The following is a 24,832-nucleotide window of genomic DNA, read 5'->3' as shown; positions in this document are numbered from 1 at the left end:
TAGTCTTTCTTCTTTGTTTTTCTTTACACAATATATAAAAGATACCTATTGAAAGACTGGATGAATTCTACCCTATAGAAAAGAATAATTACAGTGCTTCAGTTCAGTACACTGACTAGAGAGAGTTAATTACTGTTTACATTTGGGAGGGAGATAAGCAAGTCAAAATATCAGAAATTCCTACTGTTCCTATCTTTGGGAAGCAACTCTGAGAAATTCTTAATTATAGCAGTAAAAGACCAAAACTGTCAGCAACATTCAAACATTTCAATGTTTTACCCTGCCCAGTAAACATCAGAGCAGTTCCAGGGATATATTAAACTGCAGTAATCTACTACACAACTCTTGCATACATAATTTTCAAATTTTACAGTGGGAATGAAAGTACTTCGTATATATATTGTAATGCCAAGTGATTAAGAAACACATGAAACTAAGGACCATTCAATACCAAATAATAGAAGCAGCCATGTATCGTTTACAGTCGGCAGTCAGAAAAAGGACATAGACAAACTGTTACAAAATCGTGAAGGCAGATAAGCTTTCTGCAAGCTTTCTTATATGCCTTGGACACTTCACAATCATACCTAAGGCAACCTCAAGAAAATGTTTAACAGGAAGGACAATATTGGTACAACGCTAGGAAACAGTAGATCAAATCTATGAAATCTAACTGAAAAGCAAATAACCTGTATTCTCTTTTTTATATCAATTCCTTCAGGGTCATAAAAAAAAGCACATTATACATGATGGGAACGAGCCTTATGCTACCTTCGCAGTTCTTCCCTTCTTGATCCTTTTATCCCATCCTCAAAGCCACATATAACTACAAATAAATACCACCTTTTCACCCTACACCCAACCACCTCTGCCTTTACATGAGCTCCAGACAGTTTGGAGTAATACTTTAACTTACAACAGCAACAACAGACTTGAGAGCCTTTTTATCCCCTCAGTCAGTTTTTCTTTCTTGATAGCTTCAGGCTAGTAAGTGCCACTTCATAGAAATTCTGTTTCCTGGTATATCTGCTTGGGCTGTTTAAGTTTGGAAGATCCAACCAGTAGAAATCCTCCAGTTATTTTAGAGCCACAATGTGTGGCTGGAAAGATGTGTCTGGAAAGATGTAATCAACAAAGTGCCTTCTGGGCAATGGTAGCTTGGAGCCTATTCTTAGACACCCATGGACACGTTCACATTTATCTGGTTGAAGTTACAGGGGCATTCAATTACAAGTTCATTCCTTTGACGACAATCTTGTGCACAGCTTAGAGAAAAATATTTTCACCAACTAGGTAACAGAAGTACATGAGTAATGATCTTGTACTTTTGCTAATACTTAACACAAGACTTTCACAAACATGGGCAAACAAAATTAAAGACAGACCTCAAAGAAGCTTAGAACTGTAATCACTCATAGCTAGAATATCTGCTGTAACAACATAAATGCGCTGGTTCCTTAGAATAATCAAAAAGCAAAGAAAGAATGGTTAATGTCTATATAATAACGTTCATAAAATGTCATGTGGTGTTTGCCCAGCCTTCTAGGACTGTTAGCAGTGAAACCAACCTAATACAGATTATAAGAAACAGTGCCCCTCCCACCCCATATCCTCAATATTTGAGGGAGAAGAAATCACATTAGTTTGTACCCTTCATACCACATGACCATGTACATACAGTAACAAAACTCACAGTACACTTAAAGACTTAGGGTACTGTTTATTTTAGTTCAAAATAACTGTGCATTTTCTGTATTTGTTTACAGTTTGCATGTGTTTTAAATATTGGACACAAGGAAGAGAGCTGTAGAAAAGCATGGAGAGGAAATTACCAAGCATCGATGGCAAAAATTTACGGCTGTGCCATTCTGAATAACTCAAACTTGACATGAATCAGAATCCTATGGCATCCATGCAAGTGTCAGTCCCATACACACCAGTAAGAGAGGAGAGGAGAGATGGACTATACAGATGTAGCACTGACTGCACACTTAGCGACCCCGAGCTTCTCTGTTATCTTGAAGATGGACTACTAGACCCGGAAGGTGGACAGCAGAACTGGTGCAGAACATTATCTTCCCTGCCAAGGAAGAGGGGGGCAAGAAAGAAAAGAGACAGGAACAGAATCATAGCGAACAGCATTAGGAAAATTAAGCTCGAGAGTTTTTGGTTTTGCTTTTAAATCCACAAATAGTGTAACTTGCTTGTTAGTACCATCCGATTAACCCATTTCAGTCTCAGAGACAGTACTTTCAACACAATGAAGAACAATCAAATGAGCCTGAAGAACAACCAAATGAGCCTAGGCCAACACTTAAGAGTTAAACTCTGAGGCAAAAGCTCTTTTGAAAGGGCAATTTCTGTTTTTCCCATAAGAAAAGTTACATTAAGTAGTCATATACATACCCAGCCTACTGTGGCCATGGCTCCTTTATTTTTAACATGTTTAAAAGAAACTTTCCACAGGTATTTTCACTGCCCATGTTCCACTGAAAATGCAGAACAGATGCATTCCCCTTCTGCTGGTGATTTACATACAGAAATATTGATGATTAACATATCTGCACTTTACTTCTCCCCCCCACTTTCTTTTAAATTAGAAGGAAGAACTCTGTTTCCATACAGAGTTGCCAGCATCATGAATGGTGCTACAAACCAGAAGGCACAAAGGCTATTAAAGAAGCAGTTTGGAATACCTACATCTGTAATGCTATAATGTGCTTTATGGCGGGTGGAGGAAGGGATGCCGGCTTAGCAGGAAGCTTGTACGAAGTCACTTCTTTATCAGTAACACAACCACGAGTGGTCATTTCCTTTAAACTAAATAACAAGCTAAAGGAGGAGGATGGAAAGGAACACAATGAAGGAAGAAAAACAAGAAAATCCAAAACCAAATAGTAAATTTCATGATATTCTGCCAAGTCCTGATTGTTGTTTTCAAACAGCTTGCTGTGTATGAATACAATTCACCATTTTTGCATCACTAGATCATGTAGGCGTCAAATGGAAAATTACAAGTATTACTATAATTATGCCAGCTTTCCTTTGCCATAGGGTTTGAACACAGATGCCTTATATAATCATCTGAACCTCATACTGACTTAGCACAGAGTATATGATTTGGTCAGAATTTGGATCTGTTTTGCTTTGTTTGTCTTCATATTGCATCTTTGTTGCAATATGCTGGCTGGTCTGAGCTATGTTGCTTTCACTCCTTTGCTCAATTTGAAAAAATATTCTCAAGCTTTTAAATCTCTGCATATTACAAAGAGAGGCTACAGTGCTTAAATGTCCTAAGTTATATAGCTAGGCAATTGCTATTCAGGTAGAATTAAGATTCGTATTCAATGGTTTTTTTGGTAGAAAATTTCAATAAATAGTGATAGCAATAGTACAAAGGATTCTGAAGTACAGCTCCTGCAGCTACAGCTTCACCTGTGACTAATTGTTGACTGGGAAACTACCACAGGACTGAGGAGTCTGCTGCATAGTGTGGGATGTCTTTACAGATGCTTGTATGAAGGACATGTGAAATATTTGCTATGTGTCTAAGCCTGGGAAACAGCATAGCGCTTATCAGTGGAAAAGTAAACTGAGAGTTGCAAAGAACCAATTATCTGTAAATAGATATTTTTTGCTTTCAGGAATCTAAGCAAAAAGTTCCCAGTATTCCCTGACTGTTCCTAGTGTGCAAGAATTCCCATGGTGCTCTTGAATACACTTATAAAACACCAAACCATTCTACTACAATATAGAAGCATCTGTCAGCTAGGCATCATAGTATGTTAAGCTTCTGTGTTAACCAGTTATGGTAACAAAATAGCTACAACGCCTACCAGCGGCTCAGACAAAAAGAAATAGCACACTCAATCCTTCTATCATCTTCCATAGAGTGGTTTGTTGCCTGTAAGCCAACATTACCTGGTGAAACAAAGATTCCACATTAAAATTTCACATAAGCACAGTATTTTCAGAATAATGTTTTTACCTCCCAGAGGTGCTGATTAAACATTAAGCAGGCAGAGACTGCAAGAAAATGATGGGATTTCTTTGGTACTATAACATCCTTTGCATTATCTTTTTGTTTTCACAGGTATCACTGGGGAAAAAAAAAAAGAAAAGAAAAATCTCTAGCTTCAAGATTTTGAAAATGGTCTTTGGACACGATAAGGGCATCTAATTTAATATTAGAAGGATGGAAGGTAAAGTGGATGGAGAAAGGAATGACTGACAGCCAACATTTCATGCAAACCAGAACAAGGAAATCATAATGATGAATAAACACATCAGATGAAAAGATGCTTAGATATTAGTGGTAAGCAAATCTGTCCACAGTTGGAGTTGCATATATTAGCCTATTACATATCCATACAAAGAATACAGATATGAACAAGACTTTATATTCCCAAGTATGGGCACTCTTCTACACTGTATCTTCCTGTATGGAGCCATTCCTACAGCCATTTCTGCTCTAACAGTCATCACACAAAAGCCTGAACAGCTGACAGCTACAGCAGCATTAGGGCTACAGGGCATTAAAAACAAAATGAAAGCAAACCAAGCCCCCCGCCCCATTTCAGCACAGTAGGAAGCCTTCTCCAAGGGTGGGCTGGTGAACTATCCTCAGACTGTAAGTGAACCCTACATGTTCAGGAGTGGTGTAAACAGCTGAGTAACTTGAAGGTTCAAGTGATATACTCCAAGTCGACAACTATCAGGTGCACAAAAGTGTGTGTATGTTATAAGGTATCTAGCGCCCATACAGATAGGCTGAAGTACTAACTGAGCTTTGTTTACACAGAAGATGTGTTTAGAAAATGCTGGGAACGGACTGTTCTTCAAACAAGAAACACAGATTATTAAATTTACTTTCTCTGAATGCCAGTATATCTCTGGGCTTTGTTTTGCACATATTCTAGCTGCAAAGCCACTGAGATAATTGAAGGCCATATCAAACAAGGGACTTGGCAACTCAAGTACAAGACTGCATAGATCCAGACCCTTTTGGAAGCCTCTCCAGGGCGTACCACCGTCTCCTTTAGTTTGCCCTTCACACCAGAAATAAAACCCGTATTCAAACGATCAGTAACAAATACAGAGCACCTCATGGAATTTGCAACTTCAAACTAGAGTAAGTTCTTTTTAAGGCTCTACTTTGGGAGGCAGGAAGGGATAGGGAGTCAAAGAAGCCAAGCTACAGACATTACTGGTATCTTTATTATTTACTTATTTTTTTAGTTTCCAGACAAAAATAAATCAAAAAGAGCAAACACAGGAGGCATATGGGCTAACTGGAACACAAACAGACAAATAACTAGCTGGAAGCACATTATATGCTTAGGCTTCCTAAGACTTTTCTTACAATAGGAGAGTGCAAGATAACTTGTATTATTTCTGTCTGCTTTGAACATTGTAAAATGAGCAAGCAAGGGATTACTGCAATAGCTGCAGTTATTAAAAATGCATTATTTCCCTATTAACAATTCAAAACAGATGCCAAAGATCGTCTTGACTAGAAATAAAACTGCTGGAGTGAATAAAACACCCAGCAATTAGCTAACAGCAAATCAGAGATGCTCCAGATTTCACTGCAGTGCATTCATTAATTGCTTCTTTCAGAGCAAATTTAATTTTTAATTCTGGGCTACAAAATTAATCCCTCTGCGTATTTGCTAAATAAAGCCTCAAAATTGAAGTTAGAATGAAGCATCCATTTCTGTTAGTTTTGTTTCTAATGACTTCTATTTATAAACTGATAAATGGAAAGACTAAAAGCTAAATTTAATACTATTAAATGTATGTGGAAATTTAAAGCCCAATCTTGTTAGCGTTCTAGTAGCTGATTTTCATTCACAGCAATAGGATTCCCATATACAGGTCATTTACAAAAACAGGTGCATAATTTGTACTTGATTAAGAGATTACAGATACAGTGATGTCAAGTTGTAACAATCAGTTTGAATACAACAGCTTCAGAAATTTAACTCATGGGTAAACTGAACAAATTCCTGACATGAGGAAGACTATAACAGTCTGGCTTTAACACACCACCACGTTTGTGTGTAGGGTACTATCTGGGACGGCATTAACATCACTGTATAATTTGAAACTAAATTCTACAGAACAAACTTGCAGCTCTTTTTTCCTTCCCAAGAACAGAGTGCTTCAGAAATCACAGGGTAATTTGTGTTAGAAGGGGCTTCCGGAGGTATCTATTGTCCAGTCCCCTGCTCAAAGCAGGGCTAACTACATCAAGTTGCTCAGGGCTGTGTCCACTTGAACCGAGTATTGCTGAAGACAGAGATACCACCTCCTCTCCTAGCATCTGTTCCAGTGTTTAATCACCCTCATGGTGAAATTCCCATCTCTCCCCCACCTCCAGTTGGAATTTTCCTTACTGCAATCTGCTTTTGTTGCCTCTTGTCCTACCCTCTCCTAGAAGAGGCTGGCTGCACCTTTTCCGTACTCTCCTATTAAGTAAGGAGTTGAAGACAGCACCAGCCCTGAGACTTCTCTTCTCCAGGCTGAACAGCCTACGTTCTCTCAGCTTGTCCTCACTTGTCATGTTCTCTGGTCCCAGACACCTTGGTGGCCCTTTGCTAGACTTGCTCCGGTATCCTGATGTCTTTCAAAAAGCCAGACACTCCAGAGGAGGTTTCACAAGTGGTGACAGAAGGGAGGAAATGCCTTCCTCAGCCTACTGGCCACTCTTGCTCATACAGCCCTGTACGTGGTGGCCGCCTTTGCCACAGACACCCTCTGCTGGCTCATTAACATCTTTTGCAACAGCTCATCTTACACCCAGGTAACTTGTGTGTTGGGCTGGGGGAAAGAGGTAAGAGGAGAACAAGGCCATATCGATCCTTATCTAATCATTCACAATAAAAAAGGAGGTTAGCACAGGCCACGTGCTGCTGGTAGACCTAGGCTGGTTAGCCAGGAAAGGGGGTGAGTGAGATGTAGAGCACATTAAATTTCCTGGCAGCCACTGACCGACCCATTGATTGCTCCATTACCGTTAGGTGAATATGGGCAACACTACTATGTTATGAATTGTTGGAAGTTCCCATATCTCCACTGATTCTAGTTGAGTTACGGCTATATATGGACACACAGTTAGAGAGTTTGAGACCTGAACTTCCTTGAGAGCAAACAAGGTCAATGATGAGTTCCTTCAGACACCCCAATCCTTAAACAAAAGCTGAAGGTCTTATGGCATATGTTTGGGCATTATCCAAATCTATATGTTGTCTTATGCATTAGCACTCTAAAAATTGTGCATGCTTTACAGATCCCAGCCACACTTAGGGCATTTATTTTTTTACTGCACAAAGAGAGAAAGACAAAAAAAGCTAGAGAACTTCAGGATTTTTTAAGCATAAAATTATGCTGCTGTAAGTTTTAACTCCAGAAGAAATACTACCAATAAAAATAATGACTTATGTGGAGCAAGATATTGAAACATTCAAGAAACAACTGGTTTTCCTATCAACATCTCTATAGGAAGATCTCTAAAAAGTCCTTAAAATTAAAGCATTATAAACTAAGAACAAAGGAAAAATAAAAGCCTCATTAGAAAGCAAGTGGGGAATCTAACAGTGTTTAGGCCCTGCTCCTCACTGAAGAAATATTAAGTTGTCTTACAACTCAACTATGGATTCACTACCATCAAATAAAACTGAGAGCTCTGATGGGAGAAAAAAACCCAAACATACAAACAGATGCTGCAATGTAAAACAACAGGATGAATCCAAACATGCATGGTTAGCGATAACTAAGAGATGAAAGATTCAAATCAGAACTCTGTTTATGCATTTACAGATTTAGGATTCATTGTTTGGTTTTGTCTTTCCTTACTACCAGTGCAAAGTGATTTGATTTTTCAGCACCAGACTTCCAATATTTTTATATTAGTATTATTCATGAGCTGGCAATTATCACTATGTTAATCACTAATAGTAAAAGTAAAAATTAAAGACAATTTTTTCAAGACATGCACAATTTCTTAACAGTTTTCACATTTCTAATTACTTAGATTAGCTGTCCTTTGATGCTTCTATAAGATGACCACTAAAATAAACACTGGCACTGACAATGAATTGTACTAACATGAGTAATTACTGCTTTCCACATTTGATTAAAGAGACCTTGGAAAACACATAGTAAAGACACCTATGTTAAATAAAGTATTATTAGCTGGAAAAATATTTTTGATATATTCAGGGCAGACTCTGCTTGGCATCGAGGGCCTGCATCTGTTTAAAATCCCCTTACTTCCATTCAAATCAAAAGGCAGTGGTGAGCTTTTGCAGGTCCATGCCTTCAACCTTTAGAGTGCCACAATACATGGCTTACCTCACATGCTGTCATGAAACATTCAGAGGTTAAAAAATGTGTGTTCATAACAACATCAATATCCTACATAAATTATATAAACATTTAAATATATCTATGGGAGAACTGAACCTACAACTAGCATCTTCCTACCTTTCAGAGTCTAGGGAGATGTGCTTCTTAAAGCACATGAAACTCATTTTACTGTATATTCAAGAGTGCCTGAGAGAATTGAATAGAACTATCCTATGAGATGTTAAAAATGTTTGATATGTTTTTCTAATACTCCTTTTCTTTCTTTTAAAACTTAAACTGCTATACCTTTTCTTATGTCTAATCATAACATTAGATGTTTCTTCAAAAATAAATAGTGGGTGGACCATATCTACTCTTACCTGTACTCTGAGTGTGTGGCAGGGACAGCTAGCTGGGTATGGTACAATGGAGCTGGACAGCAAAACTGGTGCAGAGTATTTAAAGACCTACGACACAAGGAAAAACACAAAGTCAAAACACCAAGTGTTTAGAAAGGGGCTTTTTAGGGAAAAGCAGGTGCTAATAGGTATATTTGAAACTCACGATAACTGAATGAAATTTGACGTACAGCTGTCAATTCTGAATCCCAGGAAATAAAGTGGGAAATAGTCCCATGGTTTAAATATACACATCAAGAATGACAGTGATGAACTGTTGCAATGAAGAATCAAAGTTTTGTTGCAAGATCAAGATAAAATGCCAATTTAAGACTTTGCTTTTGCCTTGCCATGCAGAACAGAGGCAACAGCTAAACATTGAGGGATAAAATTCCTATGGAAATGAAGCTTCAGACTTGCATGTTACTCTGCACCAGTCAAGCTGTTTCTTTTTTAATGGAAGTACAAACACAGTGCTTAAACATGAGGAGGAATAATGCAATGAATGTGGACATAAACTTTCTTCAGGCCCAGCAATTATAAACATATTGCAATATACCACTTAAAAATTTGAAAGAATCTAAGTTTCACCCAAGTTTTAAACAATATTCTGAAATGTGCAATACTAATTTAATTGCTGTCGTTTGTTCAAAACATGGAAAAATAAAAAAAGCTTTAAAACACAAAAGGATGTTCTGCACCCCAGATCTTTATGTTTGTATTTTTTCATTAAAAACACAGAAGAGTTGTAAAACTAGACAAGGTATTGCATCTCAACTAAAGCTTAGAAAATCTTTAAGCAACACACAGTACGGTTCTCAGCATTTTTGATGTTTGTGCCAGGAAACATTAAACAAGGTTTAGCACAGTAAGTCCTCCATGATAAAACCACCTAATCAAATTTCTTAAGACAGAGCATTCTTCTAGGAAATCATAAAAAAAGTAATCAATATTTCCTAGCTCTTAGAGTGTGCACACATGAAAGAAGTATCCATTAAATTGAAAATCCTCATTTAACTTTTAAGCATCCAAACTATTAATAGAGAACGTGTGTATGTGTACATACATGCACCTTTTTTCCACCCTGATCTTTTGCTTGCCATCTTGACAAATGTTTCAGAATATTGATTTTTATTCTTCTGCATCCCTGAGACTTAAAATGAATCCTATGAAGTCACTTTCTTATAAGATCAGAGTGGTTAAGCAAAAAAGTCAGTCTTTGTTCACAAAGGAGTCAGTTACTAATCCTTTTGAAAAGATGACAAGGTCAGCCTGTTCTGATTTCTGTTGCCAACAGCGTGTCAACATCTGCACAGCCAAGATGAGTTGGATTTTATCTTTAAAGATAGCAACTGATGGTAACTCCTATAAAGTACTTGAGCTTTTGGAAACAGAAGTGCAACACAATTCAGTCATGAGGCAGATTGCCATCATGGGACATACCCTGCTAACACCTCGTAGTGCACAGTTACTAATTGGTGGCACCTTCAAACCACTTGGAAAGATGACCAGAACAATTCTAAAGAAAGATGGACAATGTTACTGAAAACATTGATGGACAATGATCAAAGCAGTTAGAACACGCAAAAGCTGTATTTTCTGACAATAAAACCATATGATATTCACACAAGTTGCTCTGCACAATTCACAGAACCAGGGTAGTACATTATAAGCGTGCATTACACAATAGTCTCACATTGGGTAGGGAAACCGATCACACTGACGAAATTGCTGCTTCCTGCTTTGTGAATACCTAATTTTTTTCAGTAGAAGCAAAAGGAGGAAATTATTATGAGGGTGTCCCAGATTCCCTTCCCACCACCCTTTTTTTCCACACAAATCCCTCTTTTCTCATCAATAATACCTCTTTCTTCAGAGAATAAACCGGTAAACATATGAAAGAATCTGTCTGAATTCAGTTCTGCTCAACAAAGCATTTTGAACAGAGCTTGCTCCTGGCTATTCCAAAAAGAATGTGCCCACAAGGCTCCATAAATCTGTCCTACTCTGACTTTCCTAGGTTCCAAAAAAATCAAAACAATAAAAGTGAAAGTTCTCCCTATAATCTCAGCTTGCTCATCTGCAGTTAAGGTTAATACTCACCTATCGTACAAGACTGGTTAGGAGCTCAACTGCTTTGAGTTTCTTTTCGAAGGTGCAGTAGACATGCAAAAGTCCAGTCACCTTGATAGCAAATAAGAAGTGCCAAAGGTTTGTCAAATAGTAACTACACTGGCACTCGGTGTGTCATAGGTGCAGGTGTGGAGTAGATAAAACAGATGACAATGTTGAACTGCAGGCTTGTAATTAAGTTACCACATATCCTTGCTGTGTTCCAACAAGAACATCTCAAATGTCAAAGACGTATGTTCAATACATAAGGTTAGATTTCAGCCATTTCTTAGGATGTTCAATGATAGGCTCTTTGCCCAACAAGTTATAGAAGCAAACATGAGGTTTAGACTCCGCTCCAAATTTTAGAATTTGGGGATATCTTGACTCAGTGTTTTTGTTCCTCTAGATCCCACTGACTGATGCCCAATCAGCCTGACAAAAGATGAGGCTCAAGCTTTACAGCCTCTGTCATATTATACTAATTTTACCTAAAGCAAACACACCTTCTGCTGGTGCAGTCTAAGATCCATACATGGCATTTTGTGCCTTCAATCACCTGCTAAAACAGTACTTCCATTCATTTACTCCTCTGGAACATATCAGAAAAAGTTCAAGGTTCAAATGCCTTTTTTTTTGTTTGGGTGGTGGTTTGGTTTTTTTTTTAAACTATATAGCTAGATTTTTCAATCAGCCTTCAACACATTTGCATTCAAAACAGAATTGATTTGCTAAGTTGTAGCACCTAAAGGCATCAAAAGAAGTATATTTAAATAATTCTGAGAAGTAACCACTTCCCCTGTTCACAGTATCATAGAGACTTGGCTCTACTGAATTTAGTTTCTACATCTCTAATCTGTGGTCTTCAAAAGCTGATTTAAGATTATAAATAGAGCACAGCTACTTCAGCACTGACACAAGACAAATGACTAAATTGATGAATGCTTCTTCCAGTAATTTCAGTTTCTGAAACGTTACTGCAACATCCCAGTGGACATGGAAGCTTTGCAATTTCCCGCTTCCAGGCCAAATTTCTTCCAGCTTTCCCCAGGTACTCATGGACAGGTAACCACTTATCAATTTTTAAAGAAAGCTCTTTTCAGAACAGACTAGTCAAACAGTAATACCAGAACCAAATCTAATCACATCTTGAAATCACATCTCCCTCAGGATACCAACACAATGAGAAAAATCCAGCTACAAAGTAATTATGCAGACTGGAAGTAGGTTTAACTGTTCCTGTTGTTTCTGTATAAATTCCATTATGTTTGCCATTAGAAACCACTCATTTTAACAACACTTTCATACCCATCAGAGAACAGAAATGATCATTCTTTTTATTCTTGCAGTACTAGAGTCTTGTTTAGATGTACAAATAAACAGATTACTGATCACCACATAAAGCTACAACTATTTGTTTTTTCTTTTTCTCTTACAGTCACCAACAAGCCTCCTAAACTCAGTAGACTATTTTCTCAATATTGGTTTTAAAACAACCTGGGAGAACAGAATACCAGGCTACTAACTTGGAATTACTTTTGCTTTAACAGGCTATCCTCTTACTGTTTTCAAAATGTCCTCTTAGTAGGCTGGTAACCATCCTGCTGCTCCTGGCAGCAGGGCCATGCTGCTGTGCTACCGCCTGTAGCAAGCACCACATCCATCCAGCGAAATGTTGAGAGCCTGGAGAAATCTTGTGCTCCTAACTCTGAATAGCACACAGTCTTTAGTGCAGGATATGATATCCAACCCTTTTTTATTTTGCTACTGTTTAATTTTAAGCATGTGTAAACCTGTGAGTAGGTTGACAGCATTATTAAATCATCGCTGTCTTAGAACTTCTTCCTAACAAGATTATCAGCTTTCAAACAGAAAACACTGAGACTGTTGTCTCATGGATACTTAGTAAAAGTGTATTGGTACAGGACCACTGCTGGAAGAAATGTTGTCTTTTGATACAGTTAATGATGTGGCTGATGACAGGAGTCTACTAGGTACATTTGTTCATCTTAACTGCTGCATTTTTCTACAGTCATATTACTTCATACACCATTCCTCTTCTTTCTATGAAATAATCTGTTCACTTCCATCTGCCAGTATTCTTCCTTTTCTTCTGGTACATTCTTCCATGAGGTGCTGTGTTCCAATGAGTATGTGCAAGCGCTATGAAAAATCTGTACCAGCATAGCCTCCTATACTGCCTCAGGCACTCTGTATACCTGCTACTAGTTAACACATATGCTTTTTAAAATTAGCTTGCAAATAGCAGAAGCGGTAGACAAGTTCATCCCCTATGTAAGCCCATTCACTTCAATGTCATCTGAGGTACCTAACAATGATTTGTTTGACTGTATTCATGCCTACCAGCTAATAAAGGGAATACTTCAATTTCTCGGTATTTTATCCTGATGAAAAATAACATTATTTTACAAGTTGAAAATTTTCTTCCTTACTTCAATCCAGAGTTATGGCTACAGCTGAGTTTAGAAAAAGACTATAGTTAAAAAATAGTAAAGTCTGTCCTGTTCTCATTTAATAAACCTAACCATTTCTGTCATGAGAAAGAAAATTTGAGATATAATCAAACTGATCTCCAGACAGGTGACGAACAATAGAAGTCATAACAATACAGACTTGTATCGACTCCAGGTAAAAGTTTGCTCATTAACATGTTTATTAACATACTAGAAAGGCTTTCAGAATCAACACACTGACTGAACCCACAAGACAACTTGCTTTTTGGAAACTCACCCCAGCAGAGAAAACAGCAGATAGCTTTACATGGCAACTCATATAATCTCCTCATAATCCAAGTTTGATTGTAGTTGTCTGTGGACATGTCCACTAAGAGGTGATTTAGCAGCTGATCCATTCATATTTGCAAGGACAAATTCCTATTGTTCTGACATCAAAGATATTCCTTTCACTACTCAGATCTTTATCCAAAATACACAGGACAGTATGATTTTGGCTTTTGAAGTAGCACTGAAAAAACTTTTTTTTTTTTTTTTTCCATTTGATTCATCCCACTTTATGTCCAGCAGTCTGTAGCCAAGTATGTCAAGGAGAAGCTGTGGTGGCATATAGCAAATACTATGTTTTTTCACAGTGTTCTTATTAATTACAGTCTTTTCCCTACACACTTTTTTGAATGGCAACAATACAAAATTAAATACTGTAATTGCTTTTATGGTTGCATACGTAAAAAACCTTACAGTTCACATGTACCTGGCAGAGATTATCACATAATATAATAGACTAAAACTAATACCTTTATTCCTATCACTTCCTTTCAACAAGGTGGCTTTCTGTACACAGCTTCTTGGACACCAAATCACAGGAAGATACCAAGACAACTCATGACAAATAAACATCAATATAACTACCTTTCACTGTAGTCTGAGGGTAAAGAAAACCACCCAGATATAAAGAAGTAGCACAACCGTATGTTCTAGACTTGCTGTGTTGGGATCTTCCTCCTGCCACCTCTGTCCCCGCTCCCATGCAGCAGTCATACAACCTAGTTAAAAGCATTATAGGTAGCATTTTTTCTTAATAAGAATTAGAGATAATTTCACTAGATATCACGGATGCTCAATAAAATCGACAGTTCCAAGAGATCAGCACATACAGGCTAGAATACAGACCACTGAATTTTGCTCAAGAGTACATAAAATTTGGTTGTCATCAAAATGATTAAATATCAGCATTTGTACATGTTGCAATATAAATGCAAACTGATAGGTTCTTGTTTTGAATACTACTACCCTTTATGTATTTCCAACTCAAGCGTCCACAGCTAGATTTTTTCAAAAGAATGATTAGGTATGCTTTCACTGACCTCTCCTCCATCAAAAGGGCCTTAAAATAATTATCATCTCTTGGGAGAATAAAACCAGTACCATCACAGCATACTAAACCAGAAACATCAGTTATTTTTGTCCCATCCTAGAACACAAGGCTTATTAACATTATAGATAATTATTTTTAAAATAATTATTATAAACTTGTTTGATTTCATGAAAATGAAGTACAAGCATATATAAATAGGCAAGAAGTGATTCTTTTGCAACCTAGCCAACGCATAGTTTGTAGGCAGCCTCTAATACTGCGTTAGCTGTAACTAGGGTGAATTTAATTAAGATTGTTAATATGTAGGCACTTACAATTAGGAACATTTATTTCCCTTTTAATTAAGTCTACTACAAAACCATCTATTCTGAAGGGTGATGTACAATAATTTACAGTGCACATAAAATGCACTTATATCATTTGTGCTTACTAGTCACTTTCAAAATCTGTAGAAAAAACCCTACACAGTCTAAAACCAGAAACAAAGAGCAGAGACATGAAGCTGCATATGATAGAAGGAAAAAAATCTTTTAGATTAAACCAGAAAATTGATAGACTCACTGCATCTTTCCGATATGTCCCACGTCATTAAATTAGGTCCCAGAATTTCTCAAGAAACTACAACTCGCATTACAAAATACATCCACATTTATAATTTTACAAAGCAATAATAATAGTAAACCCAGATCTAAATAGTGACATCTATATATATTGGATTTGAAGCTCATGAAAGAGGAAAAATAGTAATGTAAAAAGAATGCAATTACACAGATATAGCATAAGAGATTTACAGCAAGGCAAATCCTATTACTTAAAACAATGGTACAATGACATATGTTCTGTTCAGTGCAGCATTTAAAAAAACACTTTTGCTAATCCTAGTAGTTTGACATTGTTGTTTAGCTTTTCTTAGAACAGCAACAATCTAGCTTTTTATGTTTTATTTTTAAGATGTAAAAAAGATATATTTTATTTTTTAAAAGGCAAAAGTCCTTAGCATATATATAATTAGAACATTGACAGATTTATAGTGTTTAAGTTTTCACCTCAAAACTTACTCATGCATTAAAGAGCTGGTGTATTTAACTGTTTAACATATGTTTTCAGTATTTAAAACAGATCAGTTTTAAAGAGCATGAAGATTTTGTGTGTGTGTGTGTGTGTATATATATATATATATATGTTCTAGAGAGTTAGTTCTAAAAAAGCCCCCAGGCTTACATTTTCCTTCTTTTCAACTGTCAGCATCAACTTTCTTAAAATACAGAATTATAGGAGAAGTCATAGTTAATATCTTGTTTTATACAGAAATATGCTGAGGTAGGTAAAGGATATCAAACACGTAAGCAGTACTACAGGAAAATACTGTACAAGATGGTTCTATAAATAAGACTGCAACATCACTGTTAAAGAAAGTAACCTACAGAGATTAAATATTCTTTAACACCACACGATAAACACTATAAGAAAATCTGTCCCCTGCTGAGAGTTGCAAAATCTCTAAATCCCAGAACTCAAATTAAAATGGAGCCTAACATTTGTGTTACTACTTGTCCCTTGTATAAACATATGGCATTATATTTAAAGCTGATCCATATACACCTGGAAGGCTACAACCTGTTTTCCAAGTTCACTATTTCTTATTTCAACTTCCTATGTACAGTTCCAAGTTTATTTTGATTTTAAAACATTTCAACTTAACCATTCATATCACCATAAAACAAAAGGCTAAAGAAAACTTAAGAACAGATTTCAATACTCTTTCAATATTCGAGTAGTTTATTCTTGAATGTTTGAACTTACTATGCCTGTGTGTGGACAGTGCTACAGAACACGAAGCAGATTTACTCAAATTAGGACCCTTATAGGCACTATTAAAAAACTGAAAAACGCTACAGATGACAATTGCATCTGCATAAGGTATGATCCTCTGGCAAGCCTAAATTTAACCCTAAAGGGAGAGGATCTTTAACTATGGTTCAGAGATACAAATAGCAGGTACAGCCATTTCGAAACACTGGATTAGAAGTGAACCACTGATGGCAGCGAGGGTGAGTGGTAGAGGACAACTTAACTGCACACTCACGTCTATTTTGTTCTGATTTTTCCCTGAAGTGGAACAACATTGCAGTACAGTTTAAGAGAAAGCTCATAGCAAGGATATGTGGAACCTCTAGAATTCAACTGAATAAAACCACCCAGTGTGGTTTCCATATGTACCCTGATGCTGACACCACAAACAGTATGCAAACTTTAGTGTTGTCCTTCCTCTGGCTACAAGTGGATAAGCACTTAGCTCTTCTGCCAAATGTGACACCTCATGTGAAGAGCTGCTGCACTGCATTAAATGAATAAAATATTAAAATCCTGCTGTGCTGAGTATAACGTTTGAGAAACTGTTCAAGTAAATAATAAGTAATTAATGCATCTTTAGGTTTTGATCAAGCATATATACAACAACAAAACCACAGTGATATTTTGCCTTACTGATATTATATTGCTTAAGACTGCAGTCCATATCCTTGTGTTAGCATTTATGTACTAAAAAAGACAGTTTACACTTTAATATGACAAAGCATTCAAACAAAATGGAAGAGAGATTCTTGACTCATCATATACAGAATTCCTCGCATCCTGCATTGCTCCTTGCATGCAAAGTGGGGGGTTTTTTGTTATTTTTTTCACTGCTAAATGCAGGCTTATTCACTTTATTAGGTTAAGTTTTTAAATACCCATATGCATAAACACAATTATCATCTATGCATTTCTAATACACATATCATTCGTCTTCCAAAAAGGTAACACCCTAAAAATGGTTCGTGGAAAGAAACCTACCAAACAATAAACTGATCACTACTCCCACTTCTGGAATCCTCAACACAGATATCAGAGATGTGATGACAGATGAAGAAGGAAAAGGTACTCACAAATAACACCTTCTGCAAGCCATCCTTGAATGTGTTGTGGATTTGGTATTTATATTTTCTTTCACGCAATCTGAGGTAGAAAAGCTCTTTCTTAAGGAAAAAAAAAAAAAATCACATTCACAGCTTTTGCATGCTCATTCAAGATCAGCCATGGTGAAACATCACAGATAAGTAAGCTGGTGATGTAACCAGCATCAAACACTGCATCAGATAAACCCAAAGGCTCTACAGGGTTATATTTTGCAAAGCCAAAAGGTTTTTCCCAGAGAGGAGGTTTAGCAAGCATAAGCCAGCCACCCTGTTTTCACGTTCCTGGTGGGTTTGCTTTCTGCTTCCAGAAAAAGTCCCAAATCTGTATTTATTATTAAACTTCATCACCAAGAAAAAACAATATGCTTTCTCATTTGATATTTAGACTGAAATATAAAAGCACCAAATGTTGCATTTTCGAATGCACCATCTCTGTATGAACGCTGTAGTACAGTCCAAACCAAGAAAAGGCCATTGGTCCTTTTATCTCCATGGTAACAGCAGCATCTGTGAAGACGAACCGTATTCCCTCTTCACTGCAAAGTCAATTTATAGTCACATAGTATGACATAAACTGATAAGACAGCACAGCTAATCAGCAGCTAGGAGAAACAGGAACCAAAGTATGAGATTAAGCTCCTGCTCAAGAGAATGTTCTTCTGTATATTTCTGATGTGAAAATTACAAAATTAATAACCAAATCAAACTGTTCCTTTGAGCTGATCCAGGTTGGGAATTTGTGAACTTCCCAGTTTAGCTAACAAGGATAGTTGCTGAATATTTTGTAGAATTAACTTCTTGTTTAAATCTCCAGTTATACCCTATTAAGTGGAGAGACAATTAAACAAAGTTGTTCTTTGCAAAAAAATTACGGAAGAACTATTACTTAAATATTACCTTTTCCCTTCAAAGTTTCCTCAAAAGACTTGTCATCATTAATAGCAACAGTAGAGTGAGAAGTTTCACAACTCTACAAACTACTGCCCTCCCATCTCCGCCCTCCCCCCTTTTCAGCACCATCAGTGGTGCAAATATTTCAGCTGCATCATGCTTGTGCACTAACAGTCTCTGTCTCCAGGAAAATTACCATATGTACAGGCCTGATGAGTCACCTAAACTTGCTTTTATTTTATTCCTGTCCACAATGGTCCTTTGTTAAAAAAAAAAAAAAAAAACCCAACCAAACAAAAACGCAAACCAAAACAAAACCACACACACAAAAAAACCCCAACACACACCCCACCCCCACCCCCAATCCACACCACAAAAATTTCCTTTTTTCCTCCCCTTCCCTGCTTCTTGCCCCATTCCAATGCTCAGCACTCAGGCCTTCTGTTATCAAGACAGCCAAGCTTCCTCCCTTGCTTCATGAATCAATAATGACCATCTGCTCACATTATTAAGTTAAATATATACCAGAACACACTGATGAGGGCAGCTCATCTGCCATGGTCAAGTGATCAGTTCATAGCTGTTTCATGGCCAGTTGTAATGTTTCCAGAACAAGAGCGAGCAGGTGGTCAGCCAAATGCTACTTATCACAGCATTACCTATGAAGTTCCCCAGGCTAAAGAGAAGCATGAACTGTCAAAGAGGCTGCTAAATTATGTAACTTTGCAAAACAAAAAAGATGGTAAGGCAGGAGTTATTCTGATAATCTTTGGACCAAACTGATTTGCAAACAACTATCTTTTGTGTCAAAATACCCGAAGATGCTCCCTTTTGGACAGTCATCTGCCTAAAGCTGAACAGTTAACTTTACAACCTCCTGTTCACCCCCACTTATCTGCCACACAAATTCCTGCTACACTGGTGTCCTGGTTTCGGCTGGGATAGAGTTAATTTTCTTCCTAACAGCAGGCATAGTGCTGTGTTTTGGATTTAGTAGGAGAAGAATGTTGATAACATGCTGATGTTTTTAGTTGTTGCTGAGTACTGCTTATGCTAGTCAAGGACTTTTTCAGCTTCCCATGCTCTGCCAGGCGCACAAGAAACTGGGAGGGGGCACAGCCAGAATAGTTGATCCAAACTGACCAAAGGGCTATTCCATACCATATGGCGTCATGCTCAGTATATAAACTGGGGGGGTTGGCCGGGGAGCAGCGATCGCTGCTCGGGAACTGTCTGGGTATCGGTCGTCGGGTGGTGAGCAATTGCATTGTGCATCACTTGCTTCGTGTATCATTATTATTATTATCATTATTATACTGTTACTATTAGCATTACTATTTTACTTTATTTCAATTATTAAACTGTTCTTATCTCAGCCCAGGAGTGTTTCTCACTCTTACTCCTCCGATTCTCTCCCCTATCCCATCGGGGTAGGGGGAGTGAGCGAGCGGCTGCGTGGTGCTTAGTTGCTGGCTGGGGCTAAACCACGACAGTCCTTTTTGGCGCCCAACGTGGGGCTTGAGATAACAACAGATTAATCAGAGTGTATTAAGGAGTCTGTTAACAGTTGCCGGTCACGATATTAGTTCTTCTGATCTGCACCATGTTCTTTTTTTTGCAGCACGCGTTAAAGCTTGCTGTCAGTTTGTGTAGTGTGCTATGCTCTGCAGTGATTCATGATCTTTTGCTTGGGAGGTTCCTTATCAAAGCCCTGACCTTGAGCATTCTTTGGTATTTGGGTTTCATACAGAAGTCACTACTGTACTTCGGGTACTACCTCATAGAGAGAGTTAGCAATTATACTTCTTACTCTGAGAGGCTTGTTGTGGAGGAAATACAGAATGGCACCTTTGCTGCTTTCTTCTATGATGTTTCCTCCTTCATTACAACAACTTTCCTGTATCTTGAACACCCCTGGGCAGTTAAGATACTTCTATTGATAATTCTTGGGAATGTTGTTTCCATTTTGATAAAGGTCAGTAAGCAGTTTAAAAATACCATCCAGAGATCTACCCCCAGGCTGGATAGTTATGAGTGGCAGGGTGTGTGGGATTGTATGCGCAAGTACCTAGGGCAGTGGGGACCTCCAGTGTTTTGGAACTTTACCCCTGAACAAGTGCAGAATCCTGAAGAACTAGTAAAGTATTTGGAAGAAGTATGTTCTCACCCTGGCAACTCCAAAGAGACACAACTCATTGCAACATGCTGGGGACTGGCCCATGCTTATAGAGCCCTGTTTAACACTATTCAGTACCCTCAAGGGAAAGAGAAGGTCTCTGGATCTGATGACAAAACAACAGGCACTGTGGCTACTCCAACCACAGCCACAAGCACTGCAGCTACTCCAACACCCACCACAGGCTCTGTGGCTACTCCAACCACAGCCACAAGCACTGCAGCTACTCCAACACCCACCACAGGCACTGTGGCTACTCCAACACCCACCACAGGTACTGCAGCCACTCCAACCCCAGTGGCAGGCACTGCGGCTAAACCAGAGAACCAACCTGCACCGGTATCAGTTGCCCCTATACAGAAGAAGAAATACACGAGGAAATCAGTTCGTTTAGTAAGGGATGAAGATGAACCAGGGCCATCACGAGAACCAGAGGAGGAAGAACCCATAAATGAGATGGTGACCACCCGATCCCTATCCCTGAGTGAGCTGCGAGATATGCGAAAAGATTTCGGTCGTCATCCAGGCGAGCACATCATCACCTGGCTGCTCCGATGCTGGGATAACGGGGCCAGTAGCCTGGATTTAGAGGGTAGGGAAGCCAAGCAGCTGGGATCCCTTTCCAGGGAAGGGGGCATTGACAAAGCAATTGGAAAAGGGGCAAAACCGCTCAGCCTCTGGAGGCGACTTCTGTCAAGCGTGAAGGAAAGGTATCCCTTCAAGGAGGATGTTTTATACCGCCCAAGCAAATGGACCACTGTAGAGAAAGGTATCCAGTACCTGAGGGAATTAGGCGTGCTGGAGGTGATTTACAGTGACCTGAATGATGAGCGGTTAACCAAAGACCCAGATGAAGTCAGGTGCACACAATCCATGTGGCGGAAGGTGGTACGGAGCGCACCAGCATCGTATTCCAACTCGTTGGCAATACTAGCCTGGAAAGACGACGAGGCACCAACGGTGGATGAAGTGGCTAGACAACTCCGGGACTACGAAGAAAAGCTCTCTTCCTCCCTACGGGCCTGTGTCTCGGCTGTGGAAAAACTGTCTGAAAAAAATGTGCCAAGAGTTCCAACAACTCAGAGAGGATCTGTCCTACTCCCCACCTGCACGGACCAGTGTCTCAGCCATTAGGAGTCAACGTCCCTATGCTCAAGAGAGAGGATATAGAGGATACACACCACGGGGCACCCTGTGGTTTTACCTGCGTGATTATGGAGAGGACATGAGAAAGTGGGATGGAAAACCCACCTCAACCTTAGAGGCACGGGTGCGTGAGTTGCAAGGAAAAACTATTAGAAAAGGCGGTTCTCCCAGGAAAATTGCAGCTCCAGTTTCCAGTGAGCAGTTCCCGAGACAGAGTAAGAGGGCTAATTTTACTTCCGACCTTGATCAGGGGACTTTTGATTCACATTTACAGGAAGTGAACAACGAATACTGTGACCAGTGTTAGAGGGGCCCTGCCTCCAGCCAGGTGGAGGAAAGGGACAACCGGGTTTACTGGACTGTGTGGATTCGATGGCCTGGAACGTCAGACCCACAGGAGTATAAGGCTCTAGTGGACACTGGTGCACAGTGCACGCTAATGCCATCAAACTATAGAGGGGCAGAACCCATTTGTATTTCTGGAGTGACAGGGGGATCCCAACAGCTAACTGTACTGGAAGCTGAAGTGAGCCTAACTGGGAATGAGTGGCAAAAGCACCCCATTGTGACTGGCCCAGATGCTCCGTGCATCCTTGGCATAGACTACCTCAGGAGAGGGTATTTCAAGGACCCAAAAGGGTACCGGTGGGCTTTTGGTATAGCTGCTTTGGAGACAGAGGAAATTAAACAGTTGTCCACCTTGCCCGGTCTCTCAGAGGATCCTTCGATTGTAGGGTTGCTGAAGGTTGAGGAACAACAGGTGCCGATTGCTACCACAACTGTGCACAGGCGGCAATATCGCACCAACCGAGACTCCCTGATTCCCATCCATAACCTGATTCGTCGACTGGAGAGCCAGGGAGTGATCAGCAAGACTCGCTCACCCTTTAACAGTCCCATATGGCCAGTGCGAAAGTCTAGTGGGGAGTGGAGACTAACAGTGGACTATCGTGGCCTGAACGAAGTTACACCGCCGCTGAGTGCTGCCGTGCCAGACATGCTAGAACTTCAATATGAACTGGAGTCAAAGGCAGCTAAGTGGTATGCCACAATTGATATTGCTAATGCATTTTTCTCCATCCCTTTGGCAGCAGAGTGCAGGCCCCAGTTTGCTTTTACCTGGAGGGGTGTTCAGTACACCTGGAACCGACTGCCCCAGGGGTGGAAGCACAGCCCCACCATTTGCCATGGACTGATCCAGACAGCACTGGAACAGGGTGAAGCTCCAGAACATCTGCAGTACATTGATGACATCATTGTGTGGGGCAATACAGCAGAAGAAGTTTTTGAGAAGGGAAAGAAAATAGTCCAAATCCTTCTGAAGGCTGGTTTTGCCATAAAACAGAGTAAGGTCAAGGGGCCTGCACAGGAGATCCAGTTTTTAGGAATAAAATGGCAAGATGGACGTCGTCAGATCCCAATGGATGTGATCAACAAAATAACAGCTATGTCCCCACCAACTAGCAAAAAGGAAACACAAGCTTTCTTAGGTGTTGTGGGGTTTTGGAGAATGCATATTCCAAATTACAGCCAGATCGTAAGCCCTCTCTATCAAGTGACCCGGAAGAAGAACGAATTCAAATGGGGCCCTGAGCAACAACAAGCCTTTGAACAAATTAAACGTGAGATAGTTCATGCAGTAGCCCTTGGGCCAGTCCGGGCAGGGCAGGATATTAAAAATGTGCTCTACACCGCAGCCGGGGAGAATGGCCCTACCTGGAGCCTCTGGCAGAAAGCACCAGGGGAGACTCGAGGTCGACCCCTAGGGTTTTGGAGTCGGGGATACAGAGGATCCGAAGCCCGCTACACTCCAACTGAGAAGGAGATACTGGCAGCATATGAAGGGGTTCGAGCTGCTTCAGAAGTGGTTGGTACTGAAGCACAGCTCCTGCTGGCACCCCGACTGCCGGTGTTGGGCTGGATGTTCAAAGGGAGGGTCCCCTCTACACATCATGCAACTGATGCTACATGGAGTAAGTGGGTTTCACTGATCACACAACGGGCTCGAATAGGAAACCCCAGTCGCCCAGGAATCTTGGAAGTGATCATGGACTGGCCAGAAGGAAAAAACCTTAGAATATCACCAGAGGAGGAGGTGACACGTGCTGAAGAGGCCCCACTGTATAATAAATTGCCAGAAAATGAAAAGCAATATGCCCTGTTCACTGATGGGTCCTGTCGTCTCGTGGGAAAGCATCGGAGGTGGAAAGCTGCTGTATGGAGTCCTATACGACAAGTCGCAGAAACTGCTGAAGGAGAAGGGGAGTCGAGTCAGTTTGCAGAGGTGAAAGCCATCCAGCTGGCTTTAGATATTGCTGAAAGAGAAAAGTGGCCAGTCCTTTATCTCTATACTGACTCATGGATGGTGGCAAATGCCCTGTGGGGGTGGCTGCAGCAATGGAAGCAGAGCAACTGGCAGCGCAGAGGCAAACCAATCTGGGCTGCCGCATTGTGGCAAGATATTGCTGCCCGGGTAGAGAACCTGGTTGTAAAAGTTCGTCATGTAGATGCTCATGTACCTAAGAGTCGGGCCACTGAAGAACATCAAAACAACCAGCAAGTAGATCAGGCTGCTAAGATTGAAGTGGCTCAGGTGGATTTGGACTGGCAACATAAGGGTGAATTATTTATAGCTCGGTGGGCCCATGATGCCTCAGGCCATCAAGGAAGGGATGCAACGTATAAATGGGCTCGTGATCGAGGGGTGGACTTAACTATGGACAGTATTGCACAGGTTATTCATGAGTGTGAAACATGCGCTGCAATCAAGCAAGCCAAGCAGTTCAAGCCCCTTGGGTATAGTGAACGATGGCTGAAATATAAATATGGGGAGGCCTGGCAGGTTGATTACATCACGCTCCCACAGACCCGCCAGGGCAAGCGCTATGTGCTCACCATGGTGGAAGCAACCACTGGATGGCTGGAAACATATCCCGTGCCCCATGCCACCG

Source organism: Pelecanus crispus, chromosome 7, assembly GCF_030463565.1.
Source record: "Pelecanus crispus isolate bPelCri1 chromosome 7, bPelCri1.pri, whole genome shotgun sequence".
In the NCBI taxonomy this organism is placed as follows: domain Eukaryota; kingdom Metazoa; phylum Chordata; class Aves; order Pelecaniformes; family Pelecanidae; genus Pelecanus; species Pelecanus crispus.
Note: the sequence above shows the minus strand (reverse complement) of the source record.